Raw genomic sequence first — 12,497 nt, 5'->3', positions numbered from 1 at the left:
CTATAATTCTTAATTTGAAGTAAATCCGCCTCCTCTTTTGGAATAAGTGTAATATAAGCCTCTGACCATGTTTTAGGTGTTATCTTTTTTAACATGACTTCATTCATAACCTCTAAGAGTGGAATACACAATGATTCTTGAAAGGTTTTATAAAATTCTACAGGAAACCCATCTGGACCTGGTGCCTTTCCATTATTTTGTTTCTTAAGTGCTTGGCTTAACTCCATCATTATATTACTTCCTAACATTTCTTCAGTCTCTTTATTCTGCAAATATTGTTTAACTTTCTCCTCATCAATATCTTCTTTCTTATACAAATGTTTATAAAAGTCATAGATAATTTATTTTTTCTCTTTGCTGCCATGACAAGTTTTACCTTGGTCATCTATTAACTGCAATATTTTCCTCGACTCTTTCTCCTTTCTTAACTTATATGCTAGCCATCTACCTGGCTTATTTGCATCTTCAAAATAATTCTGTTTAGCGTTCCTAATTTTCTGTGCCAGTTCTTCTTTATCTATTAAATCCATTTTATGTTTAGCTATATCCAGTTTCAATTTAACGTCTTTTTTCTGTGGCATTTTCTGCAGTTCTTTTTCGAGTCTTTTATATTCATCCTCCAAGGCTTTGAAAACTTGCCTTTTCCTAATATTCTTTTTTTCTTGTATAGTCTATTATCAAGCCTCTGGCATAAGCCTTCATTGTATCCCAAACATTCTGTATTGAGGTGTCTTCTTTTCTGTTTTCTTTAAAGAAAAGGCCAATTCTTTCTCCATCCATTGTGTGAATTCTTTCTCCTTTAAAATAGTATTATTTAACGTCCATCTCGATCTTTTTTTTGTCCTTTCCATTTAATTGTCAATGGGTTATGATCCGCCCAAGTGCTTGTTTCAATATTTACTTCTTGAACGCTAGACATTAAGTCTATTGAAATCCAAATCATATCAAGTCTGGACCATGATAAATGTCTATTTGAGTAGAAAGTGTATTGTTTAAGTTTAGCATTTCTTTCTCTCCACATGTCTTTTAAAGTTAATTCCTCTTTCATTTTAAAAAAAGATTTAGGAAGAGTTTTTCTATTATACTTTGCTGTTGTTGCAATATAATCAAGTTTATTGTCCACGATTCCATTGAAGTCTCCCATCATAATTATATTAACATAGTCCAATCCAGCCATCTTAATATGTAATTTTTTATAAAATTCTTCCTGTTTATCATTTGGGGCATAGATTGCAGTCAAAAGTATCTTTCTATTATTGTCCATTATTTCCACCATTAACATTCTCCCATCTTCATCTGCATAAATCAGTTTTGCTGGGATAGCCTCTTTAATATATAAGACCACCTCTCTTTTCTTACATTGAGTCAAAGAGGTAAACAATTTCCCTAATTTTGGTTGTAATAACAATTGTTCATGTTGCTTTTTAATATGTACTTCTTGTAGACAAATTATATCAAATTTTAGTTTCCTTAATTTATGGAAAATCTTCCTTCTCTTGGCAGCTGTATTCAGTCCGATTATGTTTTTTCTCTTCCATGATTATATTTTGTATTTAGATTTAACCACTCTCGTGGGTCTTGATTCACGCTGGTCTTTAATATCCACTTGTCCCCCTACTGCACCTTCTTCTTTTCCAATCTCCATTTGTTCCTCTTGGGATTCAGTTAATGGAACCTCCTTTTCTGCCTCTCCTTCTCTCTCTCCAAAAACTTCTGCATAGAACAGTTCTGCTTTCTCAATTGAATCAATTCTATGTCTCTGTTCCTGCCACGTAAACATCAATCCTTCTGGGACCAGCCATCTGTAAGTCACCTCCTTTTTCAATAACATTTTGGTCAAGAATCGATATTCTCTTCTCATCTCTCTCACTCTTCTAGGTATTTGTTTTAAACCAAAATTTCTTTACCTTTGTATTTCAATATCTTCTCTCTTGCCACTTGTAATATTTGTGTCTTCATGGATTTTTTTAGTAAATCTAATATGGACTTCTCTAGGCAGGTTATTTCTCATCGCATATCTTGTAAAACTCGATATATCTCATCTATTCCATCCATCATCTTCTCTTGTGTTATCTCCAACGCGTCCGCCAAGATTCCTACCATTATCGCAGCCAAATCTTGTCCTTTTTCTTCTTCTATGTTTTGGAATCTAAGATAGAATTCTGATCTATCCAACTCCCACCTCAACATCCCACTTTTTTCTTGTTCAACCACTGTTAGTCTATTATCAATATTTCCAATCTTCTCCTCTCTTCGTTTGCCCCCTTCTTCGACTTTTTGAAGTCTCTCCTCATATTTTGTCATCATCTGTTGAATACTTTCCACTTTTTCCTCCATCCTCCCTGTTCTTTGTTCAATGGTATCTATTTTTACCCTAAGATCTTGTATTCCTTGCATAATCATCTGGAAAGATACTCTTTCTTGTTCTTTTTCTTTATCTTGCTTTAACATTGTCTGGATTGAACGCTGTCCAGATGGTGGAGAGGCAGAGGTAGACACAGAGGCACCTGAAGGTATAAGTTTCTTACTCATTTTAAATGGTTCCAGCTCTTCGAGTTCTTTCAAATTTTAATCCAAAAAAAAAAAAAGTAGCCAATTATAATCCAAAATGAAAAGGCCAATAATAAAAAAGAATCAATAATGGGAAAAAAAGAAGAAAAACCTAAAAAAGAAAAAAGAAAAGAGCAGAAAGAAAAAAATTCTTCAAATTCTTCCTGACCTTAATCCAATTAAAAAGAAAAAATAATAATCCACAAAGGAGAGTAAAAAAAAAAAGAATAAAAACCCAATAATAATAATAATAAACAAGGTCAAAGCCAAAAGAAGGAAAAGAGAAAAAGAGAGAAAAAACAAAACAAAAAACAAGAAGAATAAATTTCTTCAAAATCCCCCACCTTAATCCAGGAAAAAAAAAAAAAGAAATCTCAATTGAAGAAAGAAAAAAGAAATAGTCCATTGATATACATTAAAAAGAAAAGCAAAATCCAAATAGAAAGGAGAAAAAATAAAATAAAAATAAAAAATAAAATTCAGAGGCTTCCCTTTGAAAATAAATCAAACTTAAAAAAAATAAAAACCTTGATGCTGGTGGAGGGGGTGGCGGAACTAAAGAAAAGAATTAAAAAAAAGAAAGTAAACAGCAATACACTGCACTCTATTTAATTGTCCAAGGCTCTAATTATGACTCCCTTCTCTTTCCCACGAGCTTCAAAGCAAAGCCATAAATATCCAGAAAGACACCTGTAATAATATTCTACAAGCGCTTTCCTCTATCTTATCAGAAGATGTCCTTGAGAAGAGTTCTTGTCTTTTCCCAGTTCAAGTAGAATATTTCCAAGCGTCTAGTTGGCAGTGTTACAAAGTTTCTTAGTTCTCACTTTCCCCCTCCTCTCTGAACAGCATAGAAAAAAAAAGAAAAGCCGGCAAGCAATACACAAACCTATAAAAGCGAATAAAAAAATAAAAAATAAACAAAGGGAGCCTCTAGCCTAAAAAAGAAAAATCCAAAAGAAGAATAAAACATATAAATATAAAAAGGAACAGTCCAGTTATCCAGTAAATAGCAATAAAGTCCAGAAGCCAAGAAAAAAAAACAAATAGAATTCTCTCTTTGACGTCTCCCTTAAAAAACGCCGCTTGGTCGATTTTGTCAAAAAAAAAATCACACAGGTTTCTTCTAATAATCAGAGCGAACTTTCAAGACTCAAAAATTAAATAAAAAAAAGTTTATCACCCAACCGACAGACTCTCTCTCAGACCCGTTCTTTCTGGAGCCGCCCGACTTCAGCAGCATGGGGCTGCCTCTCTGCCGCCAGCAAGAAGAGCTTCACCCGGGTCTTCCAGGGATTTTGCGATATCCCCGGAGTCCTCAGGGTACGCTCTTCACGATAGCTGTCTCTACGGGACAGCATGGGTCCGTTTGGACCGGCTGATAACGGAGATATCGGCTGCAATCGAGGAGCTCGATTGCAGACCGTATCGTCACGGCGCAAGCTCCTCCCATCTCCCCATCTACCTTTATTTATTACTAATTCAAGATGGTCCCTAATACTTTTTTTTCTCTTCCGATTTCCTTCACAACAACCCTGTGAGGTGGGTTGTACTGAAAGAGAGGGACCGCACCAAAGTCACCCAGCTGGCTATCATGTCTAAGGCGGGACTAGAACTCTCATCTCCTAATGATTGGCCCAAAGTCACCCAGCCAGCTTTCATGACTAAGGTGGGACTAGAACTTTCAAATCACCCAGCTGTCTATGATGACAAAAGTAGGATTAGACCTCTCCATCTCCTAGTGATTGGCCAAAACCACCCAGCTGGCTTTCATGGCTAAGGCAGGACTAGAACTCACCATCTCCTGGTGAATGGGCAAAATCACCCATCCAGCATTCATGACTATGGCAGGACTAGAACTTTCAAAGTCACCCAGCTGGCTATGATGACTGAGACGGGAGTAGAATTCTCCATCGTGTAATGCAGGGGTGTCAAACTCAATTTCATTGAGGGCCGCAACAGGGCTGTGGTTCACTTTGGGCATGACGAACTGGGTGGGTGTGGCCAGCTTGACTCCACTCCCCAAACTGCATGCATTTTCCTCTTCGCATTGGATAGATCCAGAAGACTCCACGCTGGCCTGATCTTTCTTGTTATCATTGGGTAGACCAGGGAGAAGCTACGCTGGCCTGATCTTTCTTCGTACTAGGTAGATGGGGCCAATCTTTGCTCTTCACATTGAGTAGACCAGGACAGTGCCTCGGGCCAAATCCAACCACATCACGGAGTGCATCCATCCCTTGGGCCCTTTTGACATCCCTAGATCAGATCAGCTTCTCTATGGCCCAGTCTACCCAGTGCAAAGAGGAAACATGCCAGGAGTTTGGGGAGTGGCGTCCAGCTGGTCATGCCCACCCAGTTGGCCACACCCACCCAGCCTCTGAAGATCAACCACAGCCCTGATGCAGCTTTCAATTAAGTTGAGCTGGACACCCCAGCCTTAACCACTAGACTCTAAATATGATCTGGAGAAATAAAGCATTAAGGATGAAAATCCAGGAATTCTAATTTCTAGCTTTTCACTTTCTATTGAAGAGGCACAATTTTCTATTCAACTGCAAATCTATCAAATGGTACAAACTTCTGGTTTGTATTTCATGACATCGGTGGTCAAAATATCTTGAGGGATTTTATCTAATGCTTTGCTGAAAAACTATGATCATAACATTCCTGCTAGGTGCTACAGGGTAAGGAAACAGAATTGGGCCAAACAAGCTTCCTTCCCCTCAAACCATCTTCATGGACCAAATGATCTTGGAGATAGGGACAAACCTTTGCCATCACAGCACCTGGTTTCAGAAAGGAAGCAGCAGCTATGAAGCATCTCTTCCCAAGGAAGGCTACATTAGCAAGCATTGCAGCTGGGATGTTGGCAGTGTCTTGCTTGATTTTTCTCGCCGTGTGTCAACTCCCCCCTCTGGGGAAGCTAGAAAAGTTGCTCTCTCCCAAACCACCTGAAAATGTAGGTGTCATTATAGTTGGGAGGAAGAGGCTGAAGCAAGCAGCTTTACTTGAGGCATGGCAGAAGGAGGAAAAAGCAGCTTCTTGGTCAGCCCAATTAAACTTCTGGGCTAGAGATTATTATCCCTGACCTACACTAACAATTAAAGACATAAAATGTCAGTTTACTCATGGTAGATCTACACTGACACCTAATGATTGCTGCAAACTTACAAGCTGGCTCATAGGCAGACTTTCTCCTTAATTGCACCCATTTCGGATTTACAAACTTAGCTTGCAGGACTGCACTTTGAACTAAAGCTATATGCACAGATATGACAGGGATTTTTTTTCAACCAGAGTAGAAAACAGTGCCTCTGATACAGTGCACACTACCAGCACTCTTAGATAGCAGTTCTGACAGTGATAGAAAATGCCCCAAATCAATGGTGGGATTTAATTTTTTTTTACTACTGGCTCTGTGGGTGTGGCTTGGTGGGCGTGGCAGGGGAAGGATACTGTAAAATCTCCAGTCAGAGGTGATATTTTCTGGTTTGTTTGTTTATTTGTTTATTTATTTATTTGATTTGTCAATCACTTACAAGATAATAGGTATATGTATAAACATGAGTAAGAATATACAGGAAATAGATACAAATAAATGGGGACAAAAGGACAGGGACAGTAGGCACAATTGTCCACTTATGCACGCCCCTTAGAGACCTCTTAGGAATGGGGTGAGGTCAATAGTGGTTAGTTTGAGGTTAAAGGAGTGGGAGTTAGAGGATGTCTCTGAACTACTCAAAATTTCCGCTACCGGTTCTCCAGAATTGGTCAGAACCTGCTCAATACCATCTCTGTCCCAAATTCCAACTGCTCTGCAGCTTCCATGAATGAGAATTTTCCTTCTCCTTGTGCCAGAGGTGGGGAACCAAGGCCCCTTTATGATTTGTGGACTTCAACTTAGGAATTCTGAGTGTTAAAGTCCACAAGTCATAAAGGGGCCATCGTTCCCACCCTGACTTATGCCCTCTCTGTTTGCAAAGCAAAGACCATTCACGCACTTAGCTTTGCTTGAAATGTTGACCCTTAACCCTAGCCTCAAGAATCCCTGCTCTCCCAGCTTACAGTTCATAAACAACGCGAGAATCAAGTAAGCCAAAGCAAACTGGGTTTATGCCCTGCTGGGTTGGCTTGCAATCCCAGAGGTTTAGAGAGTGGTAAAGCCCAATGTATCTTCCAAGGCTTATCCAAGTCCTCCCCTCCCCTCAGGTCTGACTACATCACTCAGGAGTCCTGACCTTGCAATTCTGCTCCCCAAAGGAAGGGGAGAGGAGGTGAACTAGCAGGTGAGTTTCGAGTGTGCATGGGGAGGCCATGGCCTCTGCTTCTTCAAAACCTTAAAAGTTAGAATGGTATCTTCAGATTTCTGCACTTCCCATTTGGTCACAATCTCTCGGGAGCCAATTTCCCCCCCCACCCCCACCCATGCAGATAGGTTTGGGGGGGCACATCTCTATGAATGGCATCTGTTCATAGATGGGAGCCTAAGCACATTTCTGAGGATTCCCTCCCTGTTGGATCATGTCTACTATTTCTTGCATCCACTTTGTCCCTGGCAAGGAAAGAGGCAAAGGATACAAGTTACAGAGCTCTCTTTCTCCCTGGCTGTTCTCCCATTTCTATACCCTTCTGTACTTATACCCCATGTCTCCTTTAATCATACTTACCTGCTTTGGGATATGTGCAAATGAGAAGAACATTGGGCCAAGCCTTAAATCCCCATATAGCATCCCATTGCTCCACAATGGTCTCAGGTAGAGGAGCTGCTTCAAGCTTCACCAACTGTGAGTGTTTGACAGAGAGCTTCTATTCCCTTCTGAATGTCCATCTTCTGATGGGACAAGGGAAAATATTAATTTTAGCCCCACTAGCAGCCTCAGATGCTAGTCCCCTTGACCTGTCCTCTTGGGTGCCATCAGTTGGCACTAGAGTACTAGGACCTACCAACTCTTCACTTATCTCTCAGGCAGTCTGATGTCCTTCTTTGACTTGATTGTTCTGCCTTGTGTCCTGAAATGATCTGTGGGTGTGCCTGCAGAAATGCAGGGCGTGTGCTTCTTTTCACACAATGTTTAAGGCAGGGCTTTCCAATGAGGTCTCTGACTCTGAAGGAGTTAAACCTGGCATGGGTCTGAGTGGGCCTCTTCTGGGCTTCTTTTGTGCTGCCATTTGAAATATGTACCTTAAATATTCTCATTCTTTCTCTTTGGGAGACATGCCTACCTTGGATCAGGAGGATCGTCCTAAGCATTTTTTTATGAAATACGTGGCATGATTTCCAGAACTGCTGATTCAATGTTTTCTGAAGTAAGCTCTGATTGGGGCTGAAGTCCAAAGCTCTACTTGCCCATCCCTCTTCTGCCCCAATTGCCATAGAGCTGAAATGTAAGAGTTGCTAACCGAGCTGCACAGTTTCGGATAAACACCAGATGGCAGGAAAGCAATGTGGAAAATTGTCTTTCCTGCCTTCAAGTGGCTATCCAGATTTTTGCAGGGCAGATCTGGAAGCCTATCCCTTTTGTGTCCCTTTCCTGTCATATCCCATGCTGCATCACCTAATGTTTATAAAACAAGGGAAGAGGAAAGGAAGGGAAATCCCTGTCAGTTCTTACCTCAAGTACCTATGATTTTTTTCTCTCATGCAAGTGCAGGGTTTACTTTTTTCTTTCCCAAACAACCAAATGTCAATCTATTGCAACAGAATTTGACCGAGTGGCTTGTCACCCAAGCCTGACATTGTGCACTGAGACAGAGAGAGAGAGAGAGAGACTGACTGGCCCAAAATCACCCAACCACTTTTCATGCCTTAGGTGGGACTACTTAAAGTCTTCTGGTTTCTAACACAGAGCCTTGACCATTGGTCACGTAATTTATAGCTGTCAGTCATAAAGTTCTAAACCTCATGACAATTTAGTTTATGTTAACCTGAACCAGAGTACAAGTTTGCTCCAAACATTTAGTAGACTATTAAAAACAAATCCCAGAATGGAGGTTTATACTGATTATGTTACCTAGTTTGGTAACGAAATATCTGCAAGAAAACCATCAAGCTCAGAAAACACCAAGGACCCCACAGTTCAACTTCAAGCTATAAGTATTCTCTTCTATGATAAGTCACAGACAGCTTACCAGCTGGCTAATGGGTAGGTTAAGGTATGATCATGGTGGAGCCCAGAGTGACTTCTGTGAGGTGGGAGGCAGTGGGAGAGTCTTACCAAGGCAACCTGCGATCTTCCCTGAAAACTTCCCCATTGACCTTGTTTATGAAAAGTGTTCTGTCGCGGGAAGGAGCACTCAAGACCAGTTAGACTTCAGCTCTTTTATTTAGCTCTTAGTGACTTCAACAAAACCGGAGCTGCAGCAGCCTCTTTTATAGCAGCTGCTCGTGGCTCGCGGCCAATGACGGCTCCTTGAAATTCCCGCCATCAGATGGACCAATTAAAAGACAGTATTACAAGTATTCAGGATGGACCAATCAAAGGCAGTATTGAGGACCAATCAAAAGGCAGCATTGATGGACCAATCACAATGCAGTATTCCAAGTATGCAAATATATAACACCCCTCCCCACTTGGTTTGGTCCAACCTACATTACATAGTCGCATAAGTAGGTGGGGCTTCTATGGTTCCTACTTGACCTGCGCAATTCAGTTGTGGTGTTGTCTTCAGCCTGTTTGGATGGGATCGCTGTTTCTCCCGTCTTTCTCCGTGGAACCTCCTGGAAGGGTGAGTCAGCCATGCCGCTCCCACCTGGTCTATTCGGGCTGGTTGAGTCGGCTCGGTTGCTGCTCCCGCCTGGTCTACCCGGGCTGGTTGAGTCGACTTGGCTGCTTTCTCCAGGAGCGGCTTCGTGTTGACTTCCCACTGCCTGCTCCCTTCTTCAGAAATCTTCAGGTAAGTAATTGTGATTTCTTACCGGGGCTACTAATGGTATTGGTTGGTGAATTGTTGCTATGTTTTGTTTCGTTGTTTGTCGTATTAGTGGAGGGTCTCCCCCTCCCCTTTCATTTGCGTTTGAGGGGTCTCCCCCCTCTCTGATTTGATTATTATTATTTTTTGATGTTTGTGGTTCTTGTGTGTGTGCGTGTTCTTCTCCTTCGCTCCTAGGGTTTTCAGTATTTCTTTCTAGTGTTCTTGATCTCAGTTGGTCTATGTGTCTCCTCCAGTTTCTACCGTCCTCTGTCTCTAGTCTGTAAGACCAGGGTCCCGTTATTTGGGTTATTTTAGCCGGTATCCAAAGTGGGTCCCCGTAAGGTTTTTTGCATAGACCAAATCCCCTGTTCCAAATGTGCAGTACTTACTGGAGGAGTCTGTTGGCTTTTCAGGACTGTATGTGGGGTGTAATCTACCTAGGTGCAACCTCAGTTTTCTGCCCATCAACAGTTCTGCTGGGCTTTTATTAGTTGTGGTGTTTGGTGTTATGTGCTGTATGGTTAGCATTTTATAGATTTTGTCTTGGATGTCACCCGTGTCTAGTTTGTCTAGTGTCTCTTTAGTAAACCGAACCATGCATTCTGCTTGCCCATTCGTAGCCAGCTGACTCAGTGCTGTTAGGGCATACTTTATTCCCTGTTCAGCGAGGAACCTTTCAAAAGTCAATGCTGTGAACTGCGGTCCGTTGTCTGAGACCAATAGATCCGGTAGCCCATGTGTTGCGAACAGCTTCCTCAGCTGTTTGATTACGCCCTCTGTTGTTGTGGAATGCATGACGCTTACCTCCAGCCAATTGGAGTAAGCGTCTACTATTATCAAAAATGTGTGTCCTTTTGTGGGTCCTGTGAAATCTATGTGTATCCTCGATCAGGGGCCCCTTGGTGTTTCCCAGTCGAGGACAGGGGGGTAGGTCTGGACTTTTGGCATTGTGTGCATGTTTCCATCCATGTCCCAATATCTCTATCCATCTCTGGCCACCATACGTAACTCCTGGCCAGGGATTTCATTCTTACGATACTCGGGTGTCCTTCATGCAATATATACAGTACTTTTTCCCTTAGTATTTTCGGTATGATAACCCAATCCCTCCATAGTACACATCCCTTCAAAATTGAGAGTTCAGTTTGTCGGTTGCAGAATGGCTTAAAAGTCTCATCATTCTTGGTTTCCGGCCACCCTTTACCTACCCAGTTTAAAATCCGCATCAGCTTTTTGTCTCTTGCGGTTTCTTTCACGATGTCTGATGCGGCTATGGGTAGGTTCAGTAATGTCTCAATTTGTAGAATGGATGTGGTTGGTGCCGGGTCGTCTTCCAATTCAGGTAGGGGTGAACGGCTCAGGGCGTCAGTGTGTGATATGGTCTTCCCTGGCTGGTGGATTAAATTGTGACTATATGTGGCAAGGAAGTCTGACCATCTCATCATTCATGTTGACAGGATGTTGGGGGTGGCCTTGTTTCCTGCAAGTATTCCTAGGAGAGGCTTATGGTCTGTGATTAGTGAAAAGGTCCTGCTGTAGAGGTATTCATGGAATCGTTGGACTCCAGTTATTATGGTGAGCACTTCCCTGTCTAGTTGGCTGTAATTCCTCTCTGCCTTGGATAGTGTTTTGGAGTAGAACGCGATCGGTGCTTCTCTCCCATAGGGTAAAGTGTGGCTGAGTATAGCCCCGACGCCGAACGGAGATGCGTCGCAGGTTAAGGTTAGTGGCAGGGTTTCGCTGTATTGCATTAGTACAGATTTGGATGTCAGTAAGTCTTTGACTCCCTAGAATGTGGCTTCTTCTCATCACCCCCAGGTCCAGGTAGCTTTCTTATTCAGTAATATGTGAAATGGTTCCACCATCATTGCCTTCTGTGGCAAAAAGACATTATAAAAGTTAATAAGTCCCCAAAATGCTTGTAAGTCCGTTTTATTTTGGGGCCTGGGAGCTTCTTTGATCGCCCTGATTTTCTTCTCGGTGGGGTGGAACCCTTCTTTATCTATGAGATATCCCAGGAATTCAACCTAATTGGTGGCTAGCTGGCATTTCTCTCTTTTAACTTTGAGTCCCGCCTCTTTAAATCTTTGTAAGACTTCCTTCAGCCAGCCTTCCAGTTGTTTTTTATCCCTGGCGGATACCAATACATCATCAAAATATGGGACCACTCCCTGGATTCCTTGCAGAAGGCGCTCCATCAAGCTTTGGAAGACACCTGGGGCCACGCTAACTCCAAATGGCAGCCTTTTGCATTTGAATGCCGCCCTGTGAGTCACAATTGTCTGTGCCTCTGCTGTTTCTGGGTCAACTGGCAATTGCTGGTACGCTTGTGCAAGGTCGAGCTTCGTGAAAACTTTTCCTCCCCCCATGAATATAAGAGGTATTGTACCACCGGAACGGGGTATGCGCTTTGTTCTGGCCCGTGGTTGAGGGTGGCCTTATAGTCTCCGCAGATGCTTACTTACTTCTTACTTCTTACTTATTTCCGTTTTCTTGGCTCCAACGGCTCCCTCCCTGTCTGCTTCTCTCTCGTTCTGGGGGGGGGGTGCCTCTTCGTCTAGGGCTATAGCTATTTTTGTTCCAGCAGATGCTAGCTATGTGCCCCCGTCTCTCGCAGTGCCTGCAAACGGCATTGAGGAAACTGCACTCAGAACTTAGGTGGTCTCCTCTGCACCCGGCACAATGGTATTCCGACTTCCTTTCTCTCCTCTCTCGTCTATTTCATTCCAACTGGAGTCTATGTTTCTCTTCTTCCTTGTCATCGGTTTCGGACAAGGGTTCAATATCCTCATGGTGGATGGTTGTGGTGATGGGCTGCTGAGTGCCCTCTGGTTTCTTGTCTTGGGCTTGGCTTGGTTCTCCTGAAGCTTCTTGGGTTGTTATATTCATTAGCCGCATGGTGTCTGCTGATTTTTTTTTGCTGCTTCAGCTGCGGTGGCTTCAGCTACGGTGATGTTGGGTTGGGTCAGCAGTCGGCTCTGTAAGGTGAGGTCTCTCAGTCCGAGGACCACACAGTCCCTCATGGCTTCATC

The 12,497-nt window shown here is 42.4% G+C and overlaps 1 protein-coding gene across 1 annotated transcript in view; it reads left to right on the top strand.

The window, feature by feature from the left end:
* Nucleotides 1–6,767: 6,767 nt before the first annotated feature.
* The window catches only part of LOC113443522 (sulfotransferase 1C2-like), a 32,275-nt gene continuing 26,545 nt past the window's right edge, over nucleotides 6,768–12,497 (top strand). The window contains exon 1 of the mRNA XM_087917379.1: nucleotides 6,768–6,839. The gene's annotated coding sequence lies outside the window, so the exon portion shown is untranslated. The remainder of the gene's footprint in view (nucleotides 6,840–12,497) is intronic.

The sequence above is a fragment of the Pseudonaja textilis genome, chromosome Z (assembly GCF_049901715.1).
Source record: "Pseudonaja textilis isolate UNSWEBS1 chromosome Z, rPseTex1.2, whole genome shotgun sequence".
Taxonomy (NCBI): Eukaryota; Metazoa; Chordata; class Lepidosauria; order Squamata; family Elapidae; genus Pseudonaja; species Pseudonaja textilis.
The sequence above is the reverse complement of the archived record's forward strand: the minus strand, read 5'-3'. Positions and strand labels throughout refer to the sequence as shown.